Source organism: Equus przewalskii, chromosome 3 (genome assembly GCF_037783145.1).
Source record: "Equus przewalskii isolate Varuska chromosome 3, EquPr2, whole genome shotgun sequence".
In the NCBI taxonomy this organism is placed as follows: Eukaryota; Metazoa; Chordata; class Mammalia; order Perissodactyla; family Equidae; genus Equus; species Equus przewalskii.
The window spans coordinates 76,410,002-76,437,718 of NC_091833.1; the positions used below are offsets into that span (position 1 = coordinate 76,410,002).

The 27,717-nt window shown below is 38.9% G+C and overlaps 1 protein-coding gene and 1 long non-coding RNA gene across 19 annotated transcripts in view; one reads left to right on the forward strand and one right to left on the reverse strand.

Annotated features, from left to right (window-relative positions):
• On the forward strand, positions 1-16,480 carry LOC139082574 (uncharacterized). The gene is made up of 3 exons (XR_011538727.1): positions 1-133; positions 6,508-6,831; positions 15,302-16,480. It is a non-coding gene; the product is annotated as an uncharacterized lncRNA (long non-coding RNA).
• The window catches only part of CRACD (capping protein inhibiting regulator of actin dynamics), a 308,280-nt gene that overhangs the window by 127,498 nt on the left and 153,065 nt on the right, over positions 1-27,717 (reverse strand). The window contains exon 1 of one of the 18 annotated variants that reach the window (XM_070614789.1): positions 27,209-27,415. The exons of 15 other annotated variants lie outside the window; for them this stretch is intronic. The gene's annotated coding sequence lies outside the window, so the exon portion shown is untranslated. Of the gene's footprint in view, positions 1-27,208; positions 27,416-27,717 lie in introns of those variants that run through there. 2 more of the 18 variants (XM_070614784.1, XM_070614782.1) reach the window with 2 other exon arrangements.

The window sequence follows — 27,717 nt, forward strand, 5'->3', positions numbered from 1 at the left end:
CTGTGTGAAACAGCATAACCGCCCTGCATGCTTTCCTTCCTGACCCTGAAGTTATCTGTACGTCAACTACCTTCATTTACATTCACCGCCCATACATGGCCCAGGTGAAGATACAAGATCTTTTCATTAAAAGGTATCAGTGAAAAAGGAAGGGAGATGAGAGGGAAGAGATTAGATACTTTAGTCGCATTCAGCATTTTCTAGTTTCAGAGGATAGGAAAATGGCATCTCAAGGAAGTTTCATTTCCCCTGTATCTGACAAAATACAGATTTGCTGAGAACCGCATTGCAGAGCATCAGCTCTGGCTGGGTGCTCAGGCAGGAGGTTGGGGCTGGCAGTTACAGGCCATGTACCCTGCAGGCCTTGAACAATCCTCCTGCCCACCTTTCTCTCCATCTTATCTACCTAAGGCAAGTGCCAGACACTGCTTCTGGGCAAAAGAGACTGAGGCATCAGTGAGAAACCTACCATAGCCTGTATTTTGCTTGAATCTTCTTTAAAAGAAAAGAGAACAAAAGCCATTAGATGGATGCTAGGAAAAGAAAATTTGTCTATATACCAATGACCTTAAGTGGAAATTATTTGCTACCTCAACCAAACACTGGAAGTTTGATTTTTACTTCGCTTCCATGAAGGGCAATAGGAGAGCGAGTGTTTGAGAGAGATTACAGGTAGCAAGGTGGCATTAGGTATTCTGCTCTCCTATCCGACTTCAGGAAATGCTTCGTCCCAGCCAAAGCAATGACTCATCCTCCGCTGCCAGTGTCACAATAGGAGCTTGATTTGCTGCAGTGGAGCAAACAGTGCAACATACCTTAGGGAAAACCTCTGCTCTAGCATTTCTGAGAGATTAATTAAATTAAAGTGAGCACAGAAAATGGAAAATTACTATCACCTATTTTACCTTAAAGAGAGATGACCAAGACACAACTGGAAAGTACCACAAGCTTTAGTTCAGGAAATCAGCAAACATTTCTGCATTTGTTTGTTTTTGGTTTTGTGGTTTTGTTTTATTTTGTGTTTTGGCATGTAAGGAAATACTGTATTATAGGAATCAGACCCAGGGAGATTTGGGAGGAATCTGAGATTATTCTACATAGATATTCCAAAGAAATGATTAAACTGCTAGCAAATATATGCCAATGATAATTGCTAGAGTCCTCTCATTTAGATTCACAGTCTCATTTCTTCAACGATTATTTATTGCCTATCCACTATGAAAAAGATTTTATAGAAAGTACTAAGATACCCTAATATAAGATAGGGAGTGATAGGTGCCATGAGAAGGGATGGCTGTTTCGAGGAGGGGATCATCATTTCAAAGAGGGAACTACCATTTCTAGATGAGGAAGTCTTTCTGGTAAAAAGGGAAAATGAACCAGCCTTGAAGGATGAATAAAACATAGGATGTTCAGAAATCAGGAAAAGTCTTCCTGAATAACAAGCACAAAGAAAGGAAGGTGAGAAACGTAGGGAGTCAGTAGTGAGTAGTTCAGACTGCTGGAAGCAGAGGGGACTTAGAGCGGAGTGCTACCGGATTTGGGGAGCAGATTTGTGGAAGGTGATGACACAGACTAAGCACGCGGACGTGTGTTCAGCCTTCGTGAGCTGTAAGCCAGAGTTAAATTAAAAACTTTAACAATCAGAGCAGACAGGACAGCTACAGGGCTGGGACAGGGTCCTGGAGGCCCACTTCTGGGCCACGAGTTAACCTGATTAGTGGACTGTGGGGTGTTGTGGGGGTTTCAAGCAAGGGTTAGGACAGCTACGGTGTTGGGGCAGGGGAGGCGTTGGGGGTTTGGGAGAAGGGATCATTTATGAGTACACAATACTTCAGAATTTTAGCAACCAGTATAGGTACACTGAATTTCAGTTCTGTCAAAGGTGGATAAAACAAAAATGTCAAAAGCTAGTAAAAGCTTTTGATTTTTCAGATCTGTAGACTGGACCTCTACTGGGATGTCCCATAGACAACTCAAACTCAGTATGTCTAAAACTGAACCAAGCATAGTCTTTATTAAACACATAACTTCTTATGATCATTTCAGGAAATAGCACCATTAGCTACTCAGGCGCTCATGTCAGAAATCTGGGAATCATTGTCAGGCCTATAACATCGTGGCCAGTATATGAACCTCCTTCCTAGTTTCAGGGAACCATCATGCTATGAATTTTGATGGGAGCCAGTGCTATTCTCTCTTTCACACCCTATGCTCCCGCCTTCAGAACATTCTAAAGTTTTCAGAACATATCAAATATAACGGGGTCCTGAATCTCAGGCCTTTCCCATTTTCCCAGTAAGACCATCCTCCTGCCCTGGGCTCTAGATTTTTTGGTCAATTTACATATATAATGTTTTAGGCATTTAGTTGAAATATAGTCAAATATGTTCTTAAAATATTATGTTAATTTAAAATATTATATTAATTTAATTATGCCTATATACTTAATTAAATAATATATTAATGTGGAAATACTGTATTATTCAACTCTCACATTTTAGAACAGCATCCTACACTTTTTTAATGCAGTATCTTTCTCTTATCTCTCTGAGAACTTAACTACATTTTCTTTGAAGTTTTCTTCTGCTCCCTGCATTGCTTCTGAGTCCTCTGAGCTCCCTTTTCCTGTTTCTTCACTCGGGTTGCTGCCTTTCATGTTGGAAGCTTTAATCAAGCGTCTAGTGATCCCTCGCTGTCCCTTCATATTTAATAATGAAGCACTAAAAAGCTGTTTTGAAGCCAGTACATGGTATGAACGGGTAGGCTTCACTACAGAGTATTTGGGCAAAAAAACCAACTTTTTATTTTTTTAAAAAAATATATACATGGTTTACCAGTTAGGTTCCAGGCTAAGTTTCTACAGTTTCTTTCTACAACGCAGAGGCTCCCAAATACAGCGGCTCAAACAAGTTAGGAGTTCATTTCTTTCCCTTTTGACATTCCACCGTTGACGGGTGGTGCCGGACAAGCGGATGCTGCTGCTCCCTCTCTTCTTTATATTTGCTGCTCCATCCTCCCCGATGGTCTTGCCCTTGCCTCATCAGCACCATATCTACATCCTGCCCTTGAAGGGACAGAGAGAAAGGGAGGGACAAGCAAGTTTCTTTTGTTGGAGTGAAGTAGAAACTGCTCACACGGCTTTTAAGAATTTAGTCAGTGGTCACAGCTCCATGCAGGGGAGCCTGGGAAATGTGGTCTCTGTCTAGGCAGCCACGTTCCTTGCCAAAAATTGAGGGCGTTCCATTAGTAAAAAGGATAAAAGGGGAAATAGATCCTGGAGGACATGAGAGTGATCTCCAAATTGGGGAATCTCAAGGGTCAGTACCTCCGGGTTTTTCTCCGGTGGTTCATTTTCTCTAGCGGTGGATCCTCCAACCTCTTCTCTGGCATATCCAGGCTGCTGGTATTCACAGACAAGTGTACAAACTAGGGCTGCTCACTCCCGCCTCCTCTGTGCCTGCTATCTCAGAGTCTGGTGGTCCTCTGGTTTGTTTCCTCCAGAGAATGAAATTCTGATTTTATTTGGGGGTGGGGGAGGCTTGTTACCTGTCTGGGTGAAATGGGGTGCAACTGCTCCGTGGACAGGCTTTCTCCTAAAATCCCTATTCGGGGCCTCCCACCCGGTCCCGGTCTCCTGTGGTCCCTGGTGCCTTTATTTCTGAGCCTTGCAGGGGTTCTTTGGGTGCCTGTATTGCGGGAACTTAGGTTTGACCTTTCTGCTCTCTTACCATTCCTCCAGCACTTCTCAGTCTTCATAAATTCTAGTTCAGGGTTACACACATCCCTTAGCGTGATCAAAGACGAAGTCTGCATTTCTGTTTCTTTTCTCTTTATTATTTAGGAGAAGGAAGTGAACATGGCTTTACTCTACTATCTTGAAACTGGAAATATTTTTTTCATCTGGACACGATGCTATCACTGGAAACTGTATCTCAACCCACAAATAGCCATTTGCCTAAAATAAGAAGAGTTTTATTTTTCCGTTCATCCTGTGAGTGTATACTCATGACCTCCACAAAGTAACCACTAATTGTATTTCATTTTAAAGTGATCTTTAAAAGGCTTATTTGCAATGATACCCAAGACTTGCAATTGTGAAGTCATTTCCCACCCACCCCCCAATACTTACTAAATCTATATTGAATTTCTTTGCTTCTTTTCTCAAATGACCTCTATAAGTATACAAACCAGCAGTGACAGAGGTAGCTCCAGGCTGCTATGTCTTTCTTAAACAATTCTTTTTGGTTCAAAATAATTGAGATAGTGCCCTGTAATATAAAAGGTGTTTAGAGACTGAATTTAAGGCAAATCTCTTTATTCTGAAAGATAATTTCTGAGAACTAAACTTTATATAAAAACTTTATAATTTGGCATGAAAGAACTGGACTCTCTTTCACTTTCCTACTTTTGCCATGTGAGGCCACGCACCTGGCACACCTTCTTCAGCTTCTTCCTCTGGCTAACTCCTACTCATCTTTCAAGATGCACATCAGGTGTCAGGACCTGCAAGAAGCCTTCCTTGACCGCGTCCCAGAGCTCTCTCAAAGGCTGATCAGGTGCACCGGTGTGTTTTCATAGCTCCCAGGGTTCCCCCTAAATTGCATTTGCTATATTGTAACCACTGGTTTATTTGTCAGTCTCCCCCACTAAACTGTGGGCTCCTGGAGAACAAGGTCCATGTCTTATTTATCTTTACATTCCCAGCATCTATAAACCATGCCTGGAACACAGCAGCTGCTAGTTATATATTCACTTACTGAGTGAATAAGAGAAATGCTAGTTTTCAATTGGAAATAAAAGTTCCTCAATGAAATTCAGGGCAGAGGAATCAGAGGGATAATTCACCGTGGTTACTTTTTATTCACTCATTCCTTCAGTGGCTTAATATTAACTGAGCCAAGCAGAGAAAATGTCTTCTCTAAGACTCGATTAAATGGAATTTCAGAAATAGAAATTTACCATGGAGGATTAAGCCATTGGCTTGCTGGGCAGATAAAAAGATGAATAAAACTTGTGCTTTGAGTGTTTGTTTCAGTCAAGGCCCTTTGGTTGCAATGGATAGAAATCCACCCAGGTTAAAAATGGGGGTTAATGGACCCAGGAAACACAAAAAGCCCTTTAAATGAGTATTCACGTTGGAGAGAAGACCCACTGAAGGTAGGAAAATTTCATGAGCACTTTGGGTTATGGTCTGCCCTTTTCCATATGTCAACCAGATACCTGGAAGAAAACGGCAACTACTCTAACATGGACTTTGACTTGTAGGGTGAACAGCTGACTGGAAGATCTGAGGTCCTTTACTGCTTTCATCCATTGCAGCTGCCATGATGCAGGCCATTCCATCATGCTGACATTGCAGCAGGATGTCTCTCAAACCATGGTGGATATGCACACATATTTAATCACAGCTGCACTCATGGAAACCTTGGGGTGCAACATATGAATAAGTTTCTGAGACAAAGAGAAATGGGCTGAAGGAGAAGAAGAATCTTAAGAATCTTCTTTTTAAAGATCCGGCATGTAGCTGGCTAAATGGAGGAGCAAGTCTGTGACTGAGGCCAGACACCTACACACTGCTTTAAATTGTGGTTGGTCTCCTAGGACCAAGGTAGCAAGGAAAGAGGCAAACAGAGGAAAATGTAAAACACACATACTGAGCAAAATCACGCTGATGGTTTTTGTGTAGCTTATTTATTCCTCTCAGGAATCTCCGGGGTGCCCCAGTTCCGCACCCCGGTCTATGATGGGTGCTCTCACCTCCTCAACCACCATGTGCTATGCAGATCTTTGGCATATCTCTATCAGGGTATTTATCGTCTGTGCCCTTGTCAACCTTCCCCACTTCTTGAATGATGTCATTTATTACAAACCATTTCATATACCTTTTGGTATGAGGAAGGGCATACAAATTTAATAAATGAATACTAAGCCTCATACCTCTGTATTCTCAGAGCTTAGTCTTTGCCAGGATCATGTCAGATGGATGAATAATAAAACAGTGATGAAATTAATTGCTTTAATTGGAATTTAATTGCTTTTAAAAAGTTCTGCAATAAGAGTCACAGGTTTAATAATTTCTCATGACTTTCATTTAATTTATTTCACACAGAAACATCAGCAGAGCAGATGTGCAGATGTCCATCTGTCCTTTTTAAAGCATCTATATTCCAGAAGTCTATAAGTTTTGCGGGAATTACAAGATAAAGCTTTTTATCTTGTCTGGTGTTCTTAACACATAGGAGACTGGGGCAGGGGCTGGGTTGGGGTCCATGATTCCCTAAAGCTGAATGCTAACTGACTCGGATGGTGGCTGACTGTTTTCACAATGGTCGATTTAACCTGACAATACTCATCCTATTTCTAGATTTAGACACTTTTTGTTTTTAGGTGCAAAGATGACCTGAATTTGCTCCAGGTAAAGTCCTGCTTAAGTGCATTTAGATTTTAGCTAAACTTGAGGAAGAGGGAGGTTCTGATGGCTTTCTTTATCATTCTTTGATGTAGATGTTGATGTTTTACATTAAAGGCCAATTTCCACATCTGTAAATTGAGCATGATGACACCCATCTCACAAGGCCATGGTGAGGGATGAACCGGTGATGTCAGTTTACCACAGTGCCTGGTATAGGTATAAAGAGACCACATAAAGATGGAGAAAGATGCCAGAGGAGTCCTGGCTGCTCCAGGCCCCGGCTGTTTGACTCTTCCCAGCCCTGGCACCACCCATGTGAATGAGAGCCTTCAAAAGATTCCAGCCTCCCCAGCCAATGTCAAACGGAACAGAAATAAGCAGCCCTAACTGAGCCTTGACCAAACTCAGATTCACGGGTAAGTTAAATGTTGTTGTTTGGAGTACTAAGTTTTGGGGTAGTTTGACATGTAGCACTGGATAACCAGAACACTATATACCTACAGCTGGGTTAAAAGATATCTATATTCATATATATACACATATATAGATATAGAGAGTTCTGGGGTAGTTTGTTATATAGTACTAGATGACTAGAACATTATATATTATGTATAATATATATAATGTAATATATATTGCTGGGTTAAAAGATATCTCTATCTAAAAATTTATACATCTATATTTATACATCAATCTATCTATATACATACAGATGTACAGACACAAATATCTTTTAACCTAGCAATTTCAGTTCTAGGAACTTATGCTAAGAAAATAACTTGGAAAGCACATAAAAATGGCCACATAGCATTATTCATAAAACTAAAAATTTTGAAACCATCTAAAATGTTTGGCAACAGGCAATTGATTAAACATATTACTTTATAGTCATACAATCAACTACTAGGCAGCCACCCAAAAAAGTGATGAGGTGAAGCTGTATTTACTGACAAGACAGTGAATCATGAAAAAAAGTATAATTAATCCAATTCTTCGCAGCTAAGGTCCAGTTTTCTTACTATTTTTTTATAGCAGCTTATGTGCAAATAAATCAACCTTAGGTGCAAAAATCTAGATTAATCATGTTCATCATTGGGTCCTGCCTGGCTCTCTTTAAATTATTTACTTATTCATACAAAGGTATTAAAGGCTAATGGCTTATTTTCTTTTTAAAAAGTAATTATATTCTACAAATTATTCTGCAATTTGCTTTTTCATTTCATCATACATCATAAATACATTATATATAATACCTCATATTCCTCCAGGTCCTAGACTTGTTTACTCATTCTTTCTAATAGCTGTGGCATAACTGATTCAACCTTTGCTCCCATTAATGCACATTCAGGTTGTTTCAGTTTTTTCTTTTACACCACTACAAGCAATGCCAAAGTAAATATTTTGGTTCCTGTATGTTCAGGTACTGAAGCTTTTATTTCTAGAAAATAAATTCCAAAGAGTGGGATTGCTGGGTCGGTGTGCACTTAAATTTTAACATACATTGCTACGTTACTTTCCAAAAGGGTTAGAGCAATTCCTATTTCCACCAGCAATGCGTGAGATTTCCCTCCGGCTTCACCAGCAACATATTGTCTCTCTCTCCCTCTCTCTCTAATGGGTAGAGAAAACAGTCTTAACGTTATGCACTCTTTACAGATTTAGGATATAAACCACTTGTCAAATGCTTTTCTGTTTGCCTTTAAACTTTTCTCATGGCGTCTTCTGTAGCATAAAAGTTTTATAATACGGTCAAGTTTTATATGGTCAAATCTATCAGTCTTTTCCTTTATGGTTACTTAGACCTTTGTTTTAAAAGCTTAATATACTGTCAATGATTAGCACTTGTGGGTGTGGGAGTAGTTGAATAGACTTATCTGAACAAGACTCCTTTCTCCACTGAGCACTTGAAGTATGACCTTCAGTGAGCATTTTGCTGTCACTATCCAGAGAGACTGTGCAGTTGTGTGACTGTGGTTCCAGACAAGTGGTTTGTCTGATACCTTTGTTCAAAAAGAGCAATTCCGTTTCTCAAAGAACTTAGCTTTACTGACAGAGGTGTGAGCTGGTATTTAATGAGTCAGTAGCACGACAAAACATGCTAATCTACTTCTGTTCCTCCAAGGAAATAAAAATAAGCTTCAAAATAATCTTTTCAGACACATCTTACAAAATGCAAGTTTCTAAGTTCTATAATATTTCATTGTTCCTAAACAGAATCCTTTAGTGGCTTATGCAAATCAGGTGGCTCGAGCTTTTGATGTCTTATCTGTTGTTGATGAAAGCCTTGACTTGACAAATACCGCAAGATTTATTGCTTTACGGTCTCTGGTCAGATATGAGTTAAGAAGAGCTTTTACAATTTCTTCCCCTACTCCCATTGTATCTCTTCAAGCGCATAATCTTGCATTTTTATCTATCAAATGAAAACAGGGTGAGGCATTTTAATTATTTTAAAATCCACAGTTTGCAGTCACCTTAAAAGTCAATTTGCTAAGTATTCACATGTCAATGAATTAGTGAAAACATGCCCTTAGGGGCCGGCGTGTGGCCCAGTGGTTAGGTTCGCTTGCTCCGCTTTGGTGGCTCAGGGTTTCACTGGTTCAAATCCTGGGCTTGGACATGGCACCCCTAGTCAGGCCATGCTGAGGCGGCATCCCACATACCACAACCAGAAGGACCCACAACTAAAAATACACAACTATTTACTGGGAGGCTTTGGGGAGACAAAGGAAAATAAAATCTTAAAAAAAAAAACCAAAAAGAAAACATGCCCTTAAACACAGGACTCTCCTTGAGGAATAAGACTGGAGGGTGGAGCAGAGGGCAACATGTGCTTAAGTCCCTGTTAGTGTTGGGAGAAAACCAAAGAGCTCTCTTGGCTTTAATAGAGCCGCTATGGTAATTTCCAAGTCTATATTTTCAGCCTTAATCTTCCACCTCAGTTCTAACTGTCTACCAAAATGTTTCCACTTTGGTCACCTCATGTATAATTATGTCATATGAAAGCAAAGCAATCAACATCTCTACTATTTCCCAATTTCCGTCAGTGGTACCACTAGGACTTTAAATCTTACAGTCACCTTTGCCCCTACCTTGCCCTCACTCTATCAAATTCTATTGACTTTTTAACCATTTATTCATTCAACAAACATTTATTGCACATCTACTTTTTTTATTGTGGTAAAATATACACAAGATAAAATTTGCAATTTTAGGGGCCAGCCCCGTGGTGTAGTGGTTAAGTTCATGCACTCCACTTCAGTGGCCCAGGGTTCACGGGTTCAGATCCTGGGTGTGGACCTACACACTGCTCATCAAGCCACGCTGTGGTGGCATTCCACATACAAAATAGAGGAAGATTGGCACAGGTGTTAGCTCAGGGCCAATCTTCCTCACCAAAATATAATAATAATAATTACAATTTTAACCCTTTCTAAGTGTACAGTTTGGTGGCATTAAGTACATTCATATTATTGTGCAACCATCACAACCACCCATCTCCAGAACTTTTTCATTATCCCAAACTAAAACTCCATACCCATTGAACAATAACTCCTTATTCCCTCCTTCCCCGAGGCCTGGCAACCACCACTCTACTTTCTGTCTTTATCAATTTGACTTCTCTAGATACATGATGTAAGTGGAATCATACAATATTTGTCCTTTTTTGATGGCTTCTTTCACTTAGCATGTTTTCAAAGTTCATCCATGCTGTAGCATGTGTCAGAATTTCCCTCCTTTTAAAGACTAAATAATATACCATTGTATGTATATACCACACTTTGTTTATCCATTCATCTGTCAATGGGCAATTGGGTTGCTTCCACCTTTTGGCTACCGTGAAAAACGCCGCTATGAACATGGCTGTAGAAGTATCTGTTTGTGTCCTTGCTTTCGTTTCTTTTGGGTATACATCCAGAAGTGGAACTGCTGAATCATATAGTAATTCCACTTTATTTTTGATGAATCGCCATACCATTTTCCACAGCAGTTACATCATTTTACATTGCCTCCAGCAATGCACAAGGGTTCCAACTTTCGCACGTCCACACCAACATTTCTTATTTTGGGTTTTTTTTTGGATAACAGCCATTGTAATTGGTGTGAAGTAGTATCTAATTGTGGTTTTGATTTGTACTTCCCTAATGATTTAGTGATGCTGGGCATCTTTTCATGTGCTTATTGGCCATCTGTATATCTTCTTTGGAGAAATGTCTACTTAAGTCCTTTGCCCACTTTTTAATCAGATTTTTGTTGTTGTTGAGTTGTAGGAGTTTTTTGTTGTTGTTGTTGTTGTTTTTAGCATATTCTGGATATCAAGTACTTACCAGGTAGATAACTTGCAAAATATTTTCTCTCCTTCTGTTGGTTATTTTTTCACTCAATAGTATCCTTTGCTGCACAAAAGTTTTTACTTTTGATGAAGTCTCATTTATCTATTTTTTCTTTTGTTGCCTATGCCTTTGGTGTCATACTAATAAATCACTGCCAAATCCAATGTCATGAAACTTTTTTCCTATGTTTTCTTCTAAGAGTTTTATAGTTTTAGCACTTAAATTTAAGTCTTTGATCCATATTGAGCTAATTTTTTATTTATTTTTTTGCTGAGGAAGATTAGCCCTGAGCTAAAATCTGTTGCAATCTTCCTCCACTATATATGTGGGTCGCTGCCACAGCATGGCTAACAAGTGGTGTAGGTCTGTGCCTGGGATCTGAACCTGTGAACCCAGGCCACTGAAGCAGAGTGCACTGAGCTTAACCACTACTCCACAGGGCCGGCCCCTAATTTTTATATATGGTGTGAGGTGATGTCCATCTTCATTTCTTTGCATGTGGATATCCAGTTTTCCCAAAATCATTTGTTGAAAAGACTGTCCTTTCCCCATCGAATGGTCTTGGTACCCATGTTAAAAATCATTTGACCATACACTTGAGAGTTTATTTCTGGGCCCTCTATTCTATCCCATTGGTCTATATGTTTGTCTTTATGCAACACTATTTTGATGACTGTAATTTTGTGATAAGTTTTGAAATCAGGAAGTGTGAGATTTCCAACTTTGTTCTTTTTCAAGATTGTTTTGGCCCTTCTGAGTCTCTTCAGATTCCACATGAATTTCAGAATGAATTTTTCTATTTCTACAAAACATGTTGTTGGGACTGTACATCTTCCATACTTAAGGCACTGTTACTTGTATTTATTCCTTTCTTTCCACTTTCACTAGTCACCTTATTAATATGTTGCAATTGCCTCCTTGCTGGTATTCCTCTCACAAACTCTCTACCTTTTAATACTTCCTATTTACTGCTATAGAAACATATCCCTAAACATCATATTTATTATATTACTCATTGGATTAAAGACCTATAGTGCTTCCTAGTGCCTGGCTTATCACGTCCATACACCTCTGCTTGGTGTTTAAGACACTTCATCATTTGCTCTTGATCTGTTCATAATATTTATTTTTGACCACTTTCTAGCACCACACCTTGGCTCCAGTCATTGTGCTTTTCCTTCCCTCATGCTCTCCTCTCATCTGAAACAACCTCACGGCCCTCCTCCCAACTTCATGTTTTTACCTAACCTGACCCATCCTATAAGGCCCATTTCTAGTCCCACTTCCTCTATTAAATCTTCAGTGACAATACTATCTCACCATGATCACTTCTTCTCTAAGCTTTTTTTCCCCACTATTTTCCCTTTTTGACAAAAACAATATTTATATTGTAACAAACTGAGTTTAAAATTGATGGAATCACCACACAAAAACTTGTATACAAATGTTGACAGCAGAGTCATGGATAATAGTTTAAAAGTAGAAACAATCCAGATGTCCATCAACTGATGAATAAATGAACAAAATGTGGTATATATCCATACAATGTAATACTATTCAGTCATAAAAAGGAATGAAGTACTTATTCACGCTACAACATGGATGAACCTTGAAAACATTATGTTTTCATAAGTGAAAGAAGCCAATGACAAAAGGCCACATATTGTATGATCCCATTTATGTGACATTCTGGAAAAGACAAAACTATAGGGACAGGAAACAGATCAGTGATTGCCAGGGGCTATTGGGAGGGGAAGAATGGGGAGTAATTGATAATGGGTATTGATGTGTGTTTTGGGTGATGAAAATGTTCTGAAATTAGATGGTGATGGTTGTGTGATGCTTTGTACTAAAAAACATTGAATTGTATACTTTAAAAGAGTGAACTTTACAGTATGTGAATTATATCCCAATAAAACATAAAAAATTATGGAATCTACAAATAAGCTAGTAAATGAGACTGCAGAATACAAGATCAATATATAAAAATCAACTGTATTTCTATGTAACAATGACAAACAACTGGAAGTTGAAAACAATATCATTTATAAAATGTAACACACTTAGGGTAAATCTGACAAAAGATATGAAAGACCTATACACTGAAAAACTATAAAACATTGATAAGAGATATTATATTCACAGATTGAAAGACTCAGTACTGTTGTCAGTTCTTCCTCAAATTGACCTATAGATTCAACATGATCCCAATCAAATTCTCAGCAGGCTTTTTTGTTGAAATTGACTGACTGTAAAATTCATATGGAATTTCAAAGGATCTAGAGTTGTCAAAACAATTTTTTAAAAGATGTACAAAATTGGAGAAATGATCCTGCTTGATTTGAAGACTTATAAAGGTATAGTAATCAAGATAGTGTGGTATTGGCATAAAGATAAATAGATAAAAGATAAACAAGAAGATAAAAAGATAGAATAGAGAGTCCAGCCCATGTACATATTGACAACTGATTTTTGACAAAGGTATAAAGGCAATTTAGTGAAGAAATATTAGTCTTCAACAAATGGTGCTAGAAAAATTAGACATTCATATGCAAACAAAAAAAGAATTTTGTTCCACATCTTGCACCATATATAAAAACGAACTCACAATGGAACCAGGAACTAACTATAAAACCTAGAACTATAAAACATCTAGAAGAAAGCATAGGAAAAAACTTTTGAGAACTTGAATTAGGTAAAGATGTCTTAGACACAAAACTAAAAGCATGATCTATAAAAGAACAAATTGATAAACTGGATTTCATCAAAATTAAAAATTATTCTTCGAAATACACTGTTACGAGAATAAAGTAAGTCATAGGTTGGGAGAAAAATATGTCCAAACCATATATCTGATAAGGACTTGTATCTAAAATATATTAAAAATTCTTGTAACTAAATAATACGAAAAAATCAATCACCCAATTAAAAAATGGGAAAAGAATTGAACAAACATTTCACCAAAGTAGATATACGAATGGTAACTAAGTACATGAAAAGATCCTCAACAAAATTAGTTATGAGAGAAATGTATATTTTAAGTCACAGTGAGATACCATTACACGTCTATTACATCAGCTAAAATTAAAAAGACTGAACACACAATTGTTGGCAAGTATGTGGAAGAACTGGAACTCACATACTGCTAGTGGAAATGCAACTTTGGAAAACACTTTGGAAGTTTCTTAAAAAGTTAAGTATATATCTACCATATGACCAGCCATTTCACCCCGAGGAAATTCCAAGCGAAATGAAAACATACCCGAGAGAAATAAAAGACTTACACTAGAATGTTCATTCATAGCAGCTCCTAAAGGAAAACAACCCAAATATCCATTAACAGGTGAGTGGATAAACAAACCTGGATATATCCATACAATGGAATACTACTTAACACTGAAAAGAAATGAACCATCGATACATGCTATAACAAATGAATCTGAGTTATTCAAAATAATTACGCTGAGTTAAAGAAAACAAAAAGGAGAACAAATATACCTTATGATCCCATTATATAAAACTCTAGAAAATGTAAACTAATCTATTGCAACAGAAAGTAGATTAGTGGTTGCCTGGGTATGGCGGTGGGGACAGGAATGGGAATGAGGTAAAGGGCAAGAAGGAGGGATTATATATGGCGCTACTGTTGGAGAGTCAGGTTGGTTTATAAGTTATCATAACTGCAATAAATACCATTACTCACTAATATTTTTTGCAAATACGTATTTCTTTATGATGCATAGTATATACTCAATAAATGCTCTTCAATGAATTAATCATCGTAGGATCAATTTTATAGCTGCTTGAAAGTAAAGTCTGAAAAACTAAATTGCTGGGTCAAAGAATAGCCAGATTTTAATACTTGTGACACACTGGAAAATTTTACTCCAAAAAGATGCCAATTGTTAAGAAAGACTGTATTTTTCTATACCATATCATGATTTATCCACACAAACCAACTGCTGATTAGTAGGTGAAAATGTTCACACTGTTTTAATTTGCAGTTATTTATCTACTAATGATTTTGAATATTTTTTATTGTTTATTTACTTATTAGCCATTTCCATTCCTTCTTCTAGCTCTTCTCGCACCAAATTCATATAGCACATAATTAGCACTCCATTATATATTATTTGTAGTGGACAATTTGGCACTTTACCATCTTACTATACAATGTAGTTATATTTGCTGCTGTTGGTGTTTCTGTAGCTTATGTGGGGGCTTATGAGATGCCTCCGTCGGTCTTATAATCTCAGCATACCACATCACCATTCACCAATTGTTTTTTGCATGTGTATATAGAATATATTTTTCTTTTCCTATATATTTTAATGTAGGTTTTAAATTAAGCGATATAGAGACCATACTAATTATAAATTACTAATATAAAGGCAGATTATATAATTCAGTTATAGATAATTAGTAGATAATCCAATTCAAGAGATAAAAGATTATCAAAGGATGGGGTAGAGTCTTGGTCTGATATGATTCTGCCTACAGTTCTTATAGCACTATTTTTAATGTGATTTACAGTATATTCCTTTATCTGCAGTTTTCTCCTGTATAAAATGTGTGCAAACTCAGGAGAAGGCATCAACTTGGCAGAACATCATAAATAAAACACCAGAACGACCACCGGGAGCCAGGACAGTGCCCCTATCACACATCTTCCCCGAGTGAAGCTCTCATTCATTCATTCAACAAGGACTTGAGTACACACTACCTGCTGAGGATGTAATTCTGACCAAGAAAGACAGTGTTCCTGCTCCCAGGAAACTTATGGTCTGGTGTGGGGAAAAGAAAAATAGACAATTACAGCCTAGTGTGGTAAGTGCTGTAACAGGGAAGTATTCAGTGACACTGGAATACATCCAAGGGGTACCTTAATAAATAGATGCATAAGAGATTCAGTTCTCCTTTTTTAAGTGAAATACAATCAAATCCTTAACTTAATAGCTCTTTACTACTATATTGAGAATCACCTATAATTTAGAAAACTACAGAAGTTCTTTCAAAAATGTTATGCAAGTGTAATACACACACAGAAAGTGCACATATCTTAATTGTACAGCTTAACAAATTTCTGCAAACTGATACAACCACGTAACCAGCACCCAGGTCAAGAATCAAACAGTACCAGCACCCAGAAGTCCCTCCAATGCTCCCTCCCCTGCCTTCTAACAGCACAGATGGATTTTTCCTGTACTTTTCAGTGGAATCGTGGGCCATGCATTCTTCTGTGTCTGGCTTTGTGTCTGGTTGTGGATTGTTCATCATCATTGCTGTTTTGTATTCCTCGTGTGAATCCACATATTTATCTCAACACATGTTGATAGGCATCTTGGCAGTTTCTAGTTTGGGGCTATTATCAGTATTGTTCCTATAACATTCTAGAAGATGTCTTTTGCTGAATGTACGTGTGCATTTCTGTTGGGTATTCACTTAGGAGTGGAGCCACAGGATCCTAATACGTTCATACGTTCAGCTTTAGAAGATGGGCAGTGGGAGTTTTAATATCACAGAACAGGCAGAAGGTAAAATTTTTACATTTGCATAGTACTCATTTAACTAATAATCTGATTAGTTAATCTCTGTTGAGCACCAACTATTGGCCAGGCTCTGTGCTACGTGTTGATTATGCCTTGTTAGACAACATCCACTGGTCTTTGTCCTTATAGCACTAAGGAAAACATCCATGTTCTAAGATCAAATAAAAAGCCAGGATATAAAACTGTGTGTGTATATATATTCAAAGCTATGTTAAAATATCATGAGATACGGGAAAACAACCTTGAAGGAAAATAAATCAGAAGTGTAAGAATGATTGTCTTTAGGGGCTGGCCCAATGGCTTAGTGGTTAAGTTGCACTCTCTGCTTCAGCAGCCCTGGATTCACTGGTTCAGATCCTGGGGACAGACCTACACACCATTCATCAAGCCATGCTGTGGCAGTGTCCCATATACAAAATAGAGGAAGACTGGCATGGATGTTAGCTCAGGGACAATCTTCCTCAAGCAAAAAGAGGAAGATTGGCAATGGATGTTAGCTCAGGACCAATCTTCCTCACCAAAAACAAAAAAACAAAAAGAGAGAGAGAGTGATTGTCTTTAAGTGGAGGATCTGTCAGCAGTTTTTTTCTTTTTTTCTACTCTTCTATATTTTCTAGAACTACCAACCATATTAAATTTCACATACATTTTGATCTGAATCCACAGAGTACCTAACCGAAGATAGCTATGATGTTCAGGAGCTATGATATTCCGCAACCTGCAAGGAATTTAGTGAATGTTTGTTGAATGACTGATACAGAATTCTGTCACACAACTAGCACATACTATGTTCTCATATTTTATTGCAAAGTCTTAGGCTCACAGAAAATCAAAATTGGAAAAGATGTTAGGACTTATTGGGTCCACATGCTTTCAAATACTTTTAGCTCTGGAAACTTTTATTTGAAATTTTATATGGAGACAATATATAAAAGTGAGCGATTGGAGCATCTGGAAGAGGCCTGGGGAGACAGAGGCCTACCTGCCCAGCCCTCTAAGGTAGACAGGTCCTAAATGTCAAAAATCTTTAAAAGACACTGTTTGAAAATCATTGATCCAATTCAATCCATCCATTTTATAGAAAAAGAAGCTGAAGCCAGGCCATAAAGCAAGTTACCTGCAGAATCAGATCTTCTGATTTAGAGTCTAATCTTTTCCAACACGCCACTGCTTTTCAAGTGGATTCTACGCTCCCAATTACAGGAACAATGCCTTCTGCCTCTGTCTCTCACCCAGGCCGGCACAGACAGATGGCAGTGCTCAGAACATCTTTTTTAATGGAACAATTGAAATATACCTGCTATTCAACCAGAAAAGGCCAGATTATCACCCAAGGTTAATTATATACAGAAAAAGCTAAGCATGCTTTTTATAAAAGGAGCCAAGGATCATTTCAGTCTCCATGCCTAACCTCCTCAGGGGCACCAAGGACGTGTCCCAATATATACTGATAAGAGGAAGATTAAGAAGTTAAACAATAAAGCTGCTGGGGTATGTAATGGACTTAAAACCAAAGGCAGGAAGAAGATCTATATTGAAGAAACTTCTTCCTGCTCAGACCAATTAACGTGGTGAACAGACGGGAAGGGAGTAGACCCTTTTCAAGCTGTAAAGGGGCGATAAAAGACACAAGGAAATAACAAGCAGCAAACCCACAGTGCAGAGGCAAACATGAAGGCATGTTTTTCTTTTCTCCAAAAGATATTTTTATTTTTAGGCAGTACTATTTGCTCTGAGTTTTACCCTATTAGTTGTTTTTCCGCCATAATAAAAGAACTGGGTACTGGAAAGATAGAATAAGACATGCAGAAAGAAATTGCAGAGACATCAGTGGGAGCAACAGACATGAAAATGAGCTCCTGAATTCTGCTATGTGCCTAACCTCTAGCTGCAGTTATAAAAAGGCAGGCCCCCCTCCTTTATTCTCTTTATTCATAAGCATACAGTACTTTTAGAATTGATGCTTATGATGATCATGAGGTGGCATTTGTATCAGCAAAGATGCATTGGGGTAGTATGTGTTCAATGGAGTTTTATTGTGGATTTTTTGTTGTGTTTGAGTTACTTCTCCATTGGTAATCCATTCACGGCAGCGCATAGGCCCTCTTCCGTCCATCCAATTGTCTCTTAAGTCTAGTTTCTTCCATTACAATTCATTTTGCTCATAACCACAAGTATCCTCTTCCTGCATCACCACTGTCATAATATCATTGCAATTTCTGTCATTTGTAAAGCTTTTTTAAAGACTTTCAAAACATTTTTCAAGTCCACTTCTCATTTTACACTCATGACATCTTTGTGATATGCACTTACCATTTGACAGATAAGGAAACTTAGGCTCCAGGACTCCAAGTGCAGACTCCAAGACTCCATGGTTAGTAAGCAGCAGGGTTGACACAGACATTTGAATTTCTAGGTTTTAGTCCATCATTCTTCTATTGCAACTTACTCTCTACTAAACCCCATAAAATATCATTGGATGTTCCCTGTTGTCCTCTTGATAAACTCCACAGCCTCAGTGGCTTTCCAGTTCCTCCCCATCTGGTGCTTTCCGATCTAACCTTCTCTCCTACCTCTCTCCAACACACACTGCTATTGCTCATAACAATACCCTCACCTGGAATCAAATTCTACAGAGCTCAGCACAAGTGTCTAGCAGATATAATCTTCCACCGAAAATAATTCATGTGTGAAGTGCACATTTTAACATCTCATTATATTCAATAGAACTTGTAGTAAACCATAGCTATTAAAATTGTTATACCACATTAATTAAATTATGTTATATTTTATTATTTAATGTGTTAAAGTCCTGTTTCTGTTAAAGACCAAATCCTTTGGTGGCAAAGAATGTTATCATATACTTTTATTTGTGCATATGTACCAGTGTCTAGCACAGAGTAGGTACTCTGTAACAGAAGTCAATTTTTGCTTTCGTTTCAATACAGTGCCTAGCATCGTATGAGGATACAGTCACTGACATGACTGGGGTAACGAGGATAAGGCAGAATTTCAGTCTTAGAGGAACTGGGGTACCAGGAAGGGCTCTAAGGTAGGGATCCAAGACCTGAAACTGGGTTCACAGTGAAAGCAAAATAAGCAGCAAAGCTGACTGGATGCTCCTTACGTATCTCCTGCTTAAGAAAAAAGACCAGCTTCAATGCTGGGCCAGATCTGAACCACAGGTGGAGAAGTACTTCCTAAGAGAGCGAGAGAGTAAGAGGGAGAGAGAAAAGAGAAAGAGAGAAGGTGACTAGGTAGATCATTGGTGGGCTGTGTCCTAGAAAATAGTTACCTTCTGTAAGACACTTTGTATGTATGATACATAACACACTTGTTGTTGATCATGGGAAACAACATTCATTTCAAAACTCCACGTAATTCTCTAAAACAAGGTTGAGCCCACACTCGTTTTTGAAAATAAAGTTTTATTGGAACACAGCCACATCCATTAGTTTAAGCACTGCCTATGGCTACTTTTGCACGACAAGGATGGAGCTGAGTAGTTGCAACAGAGTTTAAAATAGGTACCATCTGGCCCTGTACAGAAGTTTGCCAATCTCTGCTTTAAAATCTGGTTCTACCTTTTACAAGGAGATCACAAAGCAGTTTTGGGCGAGGGAGACCCAGGAGCTGTCAGCAGATTCAGAAAGTTTCCTTCTGTTACTGACAATCCATTGCTCCGGCCTATGACCCCATCACTTGACCATTCTGTCTAGCTGTATCTATTTGCGAAGTGGGTATTCTACCCATTCTAGTGTCTTGGGTCTGAAGTTTTCTAGCACTTGTGCACTGTGTCTACCTATGATTATTCCCTAATGCTCACGTTCTTATGAAATGTTAGGGCAGAAAAAGAATGAGTTGTTTATACAATCAATGCTCAGGAAAAGTAGTTACAGCAACAACTTGAATATCTGACCATAAGGAAGTAGCAGATTTTTTGAGTCACCCAAAGTATATCCCTCACATTATGTTTACCACTCTTAGTGGAATCTTTTCTTAAATGGATTTCATAAATTTTCTCTTAGCAACAGGGTATATAAAACATAATCTGACCATTTTTTGCTGACTCAGAATCATCATTAATGAAATTTGTTACATTATAGCCCTCTGCGGCCACTAAGGAACAGAGGTTAATTGAGCCAACAAAAAAGAGCTGAGAAAACTGATTTCATAGTTCTGATATCTGCTTTTCTCCTTCCCTCATTCTCAGCAGCCGTCCTGCAGTGGAATGCGAGGATTAGAAGGCAATCTACATCAACCACCAATCTCACGCCGAAATTCCTAGATCACAAAAATGTGCCCATCTACTGGGATGGTCTGTGTCTTAGTCTATTCAGGCTGCTGTAACAAAATACCACAGACCGCATGGCTTATAAACGACAGAAATTTATTTCTCATAGTTCTGGAGGCTGGAAATCCGAGACTAGGGTGCCAGCATGGTCAGGTGGGGGCATTCTTCTGGGCTGCAGACTTCTCGTTGCATCCTCACTGGCGGAAGGGGCAAGGGATCTCTCTGGAGTCTCTTTTCTAAAGGCACTAATCCCATTCATGAAGGCTCTGCTCTCGTGACCTATCACCTCCCAAAGGCCCCCACCTCCTAATACCATCACAGTGGACATCAGGATTTCAACATACGAATTTGTGGGGGGCATAAGCACTCAAACCTTAGCAGGGTGGTCTAGTTTAGTTCACCAAATCATCAAATACTTACAATATGTCTCCTCTGGGTCAGTCAGAGTCTTAAATTCAAAGATGAGCAAGACATGATTTGTGTCCTTATGAAATATAAGATTCCAAGCTTGGAAGAAAGCCCAACGTTCTCATATAAGACTGTACGTAGATAAGAACGCCCCACTTCTTATAGCTTCAGATTTTGCTCATTCAATGCTATCTGATAAAGCCCAATCTTTTGCTTGAGGGCTTCACTCACACACTTACCATATTTTCTGATGATATCGAACAATGTCTAAATGGATAAGGAGACCGTTCATGAGCAGTCAGAACACTTGCTTTCCATGGTTAGAATTTTGCCATACAGCGAGAGCTTTAAGATGGGGTTTCCAAGACTGAGTTCTATCTAAAAATACAGTAGTATCTAAGAGAATCCTTTTATAACAAGCAATGTTCTGTTCTTGAATTACTTCCTAAAGGTCCAAGGGGACATTAGGTAGACTCTGACATGATGCTCCTGCTCCACTACCCTGTTGTTCCTGCCTCAGTTGCACAATGATGAACTAAAAGAGAGTCCTGACTATTTCTACCTAATAAAGCATGGCAAGTCCAGCTGTAAGATTTTTCTTTTATAAAAAGAATTTAATCATCCCAAGAGTCAAAAGTAAATATATTTCCCTGGGGAAAGAGAAAGATGGAAGGAAGAAGAGAGAAATCAAAAGAGAGGTAAGAAGAAAAGGGTCCAGGGAGGCAGAGAGAAATGGAGGTAAGAGAAAAGAAGATAAGATCAAGAAGAGAAAGACATCGAAGAGGAATATTCAATCAAGATGTCTTTATTCAAGAAATTACAATGTTGAGGGTCCAGCCCCATGGCCGAGTGGTTAAGTTTGCACACTCCGCTTTGATGGCCCAGGGTTTCGCTGGTTCACATCCTGGGCGTGGACATGGCACTGCTCATCAGGCCACGCTGAGGCGGCGTCCTACATGCCACAACTGGAAGGACTCACAACTAAAATATACAACTATGAACTGGGGGGATTTGGGGACAAAAAGCAGAAAAAAAAAGAAGATTGGCAACAGTTGTTAGCTCAGGTGCCAATCTTTAAAAAACAAAAAAAAAAGAAATTACAACGTTGAGAGAAGATCACAAATGAAGAGCTGTTTACCTAATTTCCTTGCAAGAATAAGAGAGTGAAGAGCCTAAGGTTTAGACTGAAGGACATGGCTGAAGGCGTGTATCCTCCGACACCCAATCCTCTCTAGATCTGATACCAGCTGGTCACACCTGGCACCCAGCTCCAGGGCAAAGGAAGCAGATATGTCGCCTGCTGCCAGGTGGTGCTGGAAAAGCTGGATTTAAGCCAAAAGCAAATATGTGGTAAAACAGTACCAGCCACAGAGGAAAAAAACATGTTTGAACCAGGATTAAGTAAGTGAAAGATTTAGCCAATACAATAGAAAGGAATTAGATGAATAAAAGACTGGAATAGAATAGGTTAAATCATTACTATTTACAGATGATATGATGAAAAAACTAACAAAGTCAACTGAAAAACTACTAAAACAGATTTAGTAAGTCTGATGGATGACTCAGTAGCTTTCATAAACAACAAACAGGAGATATAACGGATGAAAAGTCCTCGGTTATAACAGCCAAGACAACAAAATACCTCAGAATAAACTTGATAGGAATGTGAAGGAAATATATGAAGAAAACTTCGAGACACTTCTAAGGAACAGACAAATAACCAAATAGAAAGGCATATCGTGGTCTTGGATAGGAAAACCTGACATCATGAAGACAACATTCTCCTTAACCTAGAGGTCAAATGCAATTCCAGTAAAAAAGAATACTGAGGAAAGCTCTGAAAAAGAAGAGTAATTAGTGTAAACAAGCCCTACCAGATATTAAGATGTTTTATAGACCCTCAATAATTAAAATGGTATGACTATTGCATGATTACACAGATGGATCAATGCAACAGAATAGAAAGCCCAGAAAATAGACCCAAATACATCTGGGAATTTAATATATGATAAAAATGGCATCTTAAATCAGTGGGAAAGATGAACAATTCAATAAATGTTGTTGGGATAGCTGGATAGCCAACTGGGAAAAGATAAATTTGCAACTATACTCACACTGTACACCAGGATAAACTCCAAGTGGTGCAAAGATTAAAATGTAAAAAAATCAAACCATAAAAGTACTAGAAGCCACACAAAAAAATGAGACAACCTGATATTATTTGCTCCCTGCTGGAAGAATACACCACCTATGAAGTAGTCTTGAAAAGAAAAATCTAATCTAAATCTGATAGCGCCTTGATCCAACGGCCAATTCACAGAAAATACAGAGGACAGAGGAACATATAAACTACAATTTAGGATGCAATCAGCAAACTCTCGGCTGTGGGAGACTACAGGACACTCATGGTGCAACACTCCAGTGAAAAAAGCAAGAACAGTGTGTCTGGCATACATGTTTGTTATAAGGGGGAAAAGAATATAGAATAATTTATTCTTGTATATACATAAAAAATTCCCTAGGGAGTCACATGCAACCAAAAACTGGTATCTTGGGGAGGGGGAAGTAGCATGAGGAACGGGGTGGGAAGTAGAGTTCACTTTATACCTTTTAAACTTTTGAATTTTTGACATATGGAAATTCATTACTTATTTATTAAAATTAAATTAAAGAAAAATTAAAGAACCAACGAACTTAAAAATAAGCAGCAGCTCTTAACTTGCAATGACTATGATGAAAGCTCCTCTGTAGAAGTTCCTGAAGACGGTAACAGCAGGCAAGAGACAAGGAGCACTTGAACTAAGGTGACGCGTCTTGCTTTTTTCTCTGGAGTATTGCAATGGTTTCCATGTTCATTTTCCTCTCTGCAGTCTTGCACCCACTGATCCATACTCCATGTGGCTGTCAGGATGATCTTCCTAAACCACAGACCTAATCATGTTTAAAAACTTTTAGGAGGTTCCTTAAAAATTAAAAGTAGAACTACCACATGATCTAGCAATTCCATTTCTGGGTGTTTACCTGAAGAAAACTAAAACACTAACTCAAAACGATATATGCACCCAATGAGAACAGATCTTAAAAGTTCTCATCACAAGAAAAAAATTTTTGTAACTATGTATGGCGACAGATGTTAACTAGACTTCTTGTGGTGATCATTTCACAACATATATACACATACTGAATCATTATGTTGTACACTGAAAACTAACATAATAAGTCAATTATACCTCAATAAAAGAAAAAACCTTTCAGTGTCTCTCTCTTACAGGATCAAGTTCAACTCCCCAACATGACACAACATTGAACATCTTTCATAAGCTAGCCTTAACCTAGCCCCTGTCCAGGGGTGCGCCCTGTCACTCTTCACTATAAATCCCGAGTCCCACGCATGTTGGATGACTGGCTGGATTCTGAATATATCAAGCACTTTCTTCTTTGTCCATGGTTATCTCTCTGCCTGGAACTTCTTTTCACTTCTCCATCTAGTTAGCTTTTACTTTCTGCCCATCCTTCAAGACCCAGCTAAAAAGCTACATCCTTTAGGAAGCCTGCCCCTCGCTTCCTCCTCACAGAACTAATTTCCCCTTTCCATTTGGCTCACAGAGTCCTTCATTCAAACCTATAATATAGCGCATGTCACAGCATGCCATAACTATTATTTGTTCTAGTCAGTGTTTAATAAATGAATAATCATGCCTTATGGCCAACCCAGCTCTTTCTCCAAAGGTCCTAAGTTCAAAGAACAGGATTCCACAAAGAATATCAAAAGCCAGGCTTGTAAAAAAATTACTAGTCCACTGAAATGAATTATTGGCTTGTCTTCATTCCAGATGGTCCTGGAAATCAACATCCTGTATTATTCACATTGTACATCAAGAGCTGCAGCGAGGCGTGTGGTCCTTTCGCCAACAGGCTCCAGCAAGCTATCCAACTCCTTCAAACAAGACCAAGTTTCCCTTAGGCATCTACCAACTAAACTCCTCCCATTCACTTCTTCGGGAGCAGAGTGAAGCTCGAAGGGCTTATTTATGGAGAGCCATGAGTTGGTCGTAAGAGCAGAAACTAGAAATCACAAGTCCTCCTGATTAGCTCCCTGTGCTAATCTAGCAAGCAAACAAAGCCTAGAATCTTATTACCTTTTCTTGCATGTTTAGGATATTTGAGCTTATGGGAAAAGTAAGAATTTGGCTGTAGAATACACCTGAGCGGTGATAAAGATACAGGTGTGGCTGCTGATCAAAGTGCTGGAGTGGAGGAGGCCCTCCAGACCAGCGCCTGCCTTCTGTATCTACACTATACCGTGGGTTTCTGAGCGTAACCTACTGGAAGCCTCAATGCACTAAATAATCATTACATTTTCATAGATTATGTTGAATCTCTTACCTAACACCTTCTAAGACTTCACCAAACACATACAATTGAGCACTGACCTAAATAACTCCTATCTACCTGCTGCTTCTTTATGCAGTAGTAACCCTGGAATCACAGGACTTTAAGCTGGAAGGTACCTGAGAGATGGCCTACTGATCCAAAGCCCGCCCTGTCCACTGCGTAAACAGAAAGGCGAATTTACATGTCCAAGGTCATGTCAGTCAACTGCAGAACCTTGACTGGTCAGTTTTCCTAATATCCAGTTCACTGCTATTTCCCTCACATCAAGCAATCTCCATTCCTTCCATTTTATTCACTTAATCTTAGATACTGTTTTCAAATTTCTGTTTCATAACAAACTGTGGTCTAGCCCACCAGAATCCTCAAGTGAAGAAATCTCCTGATATCAGGAGCATCTTCTTGATTTATCTTCAAACTCCTTCTTGCAACAGGGAGTAGTAGTGGGCGGAGGGGAAGAAGTCGGCTCGGGGGAGACTTGTGTTATTCATCTCCAATTAGATGAATTCATCTTCAATTCATCTATCAGTTACAAAGTTCTGAGGTGGCCTGCCCTGATTTATTGTTTCATAGCATCAGATTCTGTAAGCTGTATTCAGGGCAGTGAAAGTCAAAAGGCAGACCAGGTTCCACCACCATTACTTGGCCAAATATCAGGAAAGACGGCAGATTTAACTGCTCTGTGTTATAGCTCAAAATAAATGAAAGGAACAGTATCACCATAAAATAAATAATTCTTGTGAGAGTCTTCCTGCAGTCATCCAAAAGCTCCAATTATTTGCAGCCATAATTTATAGGAAGAAAATTCCTGCATGTTCAAGGAGATATCTGTTATGGGTTAAATTTTGTCTCCCCCAAAAAGATACGTGGAGTTCTAACTCCTAGGACCTCAGAATGTGACCTTATTTGGAGATAAGGTCTTTACAAAAGTAATCAAGTTAAAACGAGGTCTTAGGGTGTGCCCTAATCCAATATGACTGACGTCCCTATAAAAAGTGGAAATTTGTACAGACACATACAGAGGGAAGACAATGTGAAGACAGGGAGAACATCACGTCCAAGCCAAGGAACACGTGAGGCTACCGAAAGTTGGGAGAGAGGAATGAAACAGCTTCTCCCTCACAGCACTCAGAAAGAATCAACCCTGCCAGCACCTTGATTTTGGACTTCTAGCTCCCAGAACGGTGAGACAATGAATTTCTGTTGTTTAAGCCACCCATTCTGTGGAACTCTGTTATGTCAGCCCTAGCAAACTAATACAACACCTGATGACCAGTGGGTCTCCAGGACCCCCAGCCAATGCTGCCAGGAATCAAGTTCAGGTTAACAGAGGCACCACCTCTGAATGTTAACAGAAGACACATAGCTTACTGCAGAAATAAATCCAAAAGATTTTCCTCTTCAGAATAATCTACATATTTATGCAAAAGCTAATTTTAAATGATGCCTCTCTCTAACTACCACACGGCCACTTTTGCCAAACCAGGGTACAAAAAGTGGTCACTCACACGCACACACACACACACACAGAGTATATCTCTATATTTGGCCTTGAATAGATCAGAAGTTCCCACAGTTGCTGGGACTATGATTTCAACCATTCCTGTCAGTTTAGCAGATGAAACTGGAACAGCTGCATCTTCAATACTCATCATTGTCTTAAAAAGATGCTCAGAGCAAATTACAATTAAATTACAGAGCTGTCAAAAAGGGTTATAATTATAGCATTTATTCACCACAATTACAAGGCCAGACATACACAAAAGGAACTAAAAGCTGAAGAAAAAAACAAAAAAACCCACTCCACATTACTTACCTCAGCAGAAAATTTGGTTGAAGGGAGAAGAGAAAATGAGTTACTTATCACGCAAAGAGTCCACTTATTGCAACGTTTTGGGTTTCCAGAGCGTCTTCCATTCCAGAAGTCAGAGGCACTTTAAGACATCATCTGGTGGCAACTCATCTCTCTTTTGACAGTTGGAAAAAGGAGGACCAGCAAGGTTGCCATGACTCACTCACAGTTACAGACAAGCAAGGGAGGAGCTGGGACCTGAACCAAGAGCAAGGGCGACTCCCGCCAGTGGGCTGAACAAGGAAAGCAAAATCAGGACAGCCAGATCTGGCCCCTTGTTTTGCTCTCATCTAGAAGAGGATATTAATTTATCCAGCAATTATTTACCATGCAGCTCTTGGAGAAGCTTGAAAATTGCCCTTCACTTCTCCTGCCAAAACGACACAAGGTACAAGAGAGGAAGAAAATCCTCAACTGCCATTTATGCTAGTCAATTCTGCTGCTAATCAATAATGCATTCAGAACCACCGGAA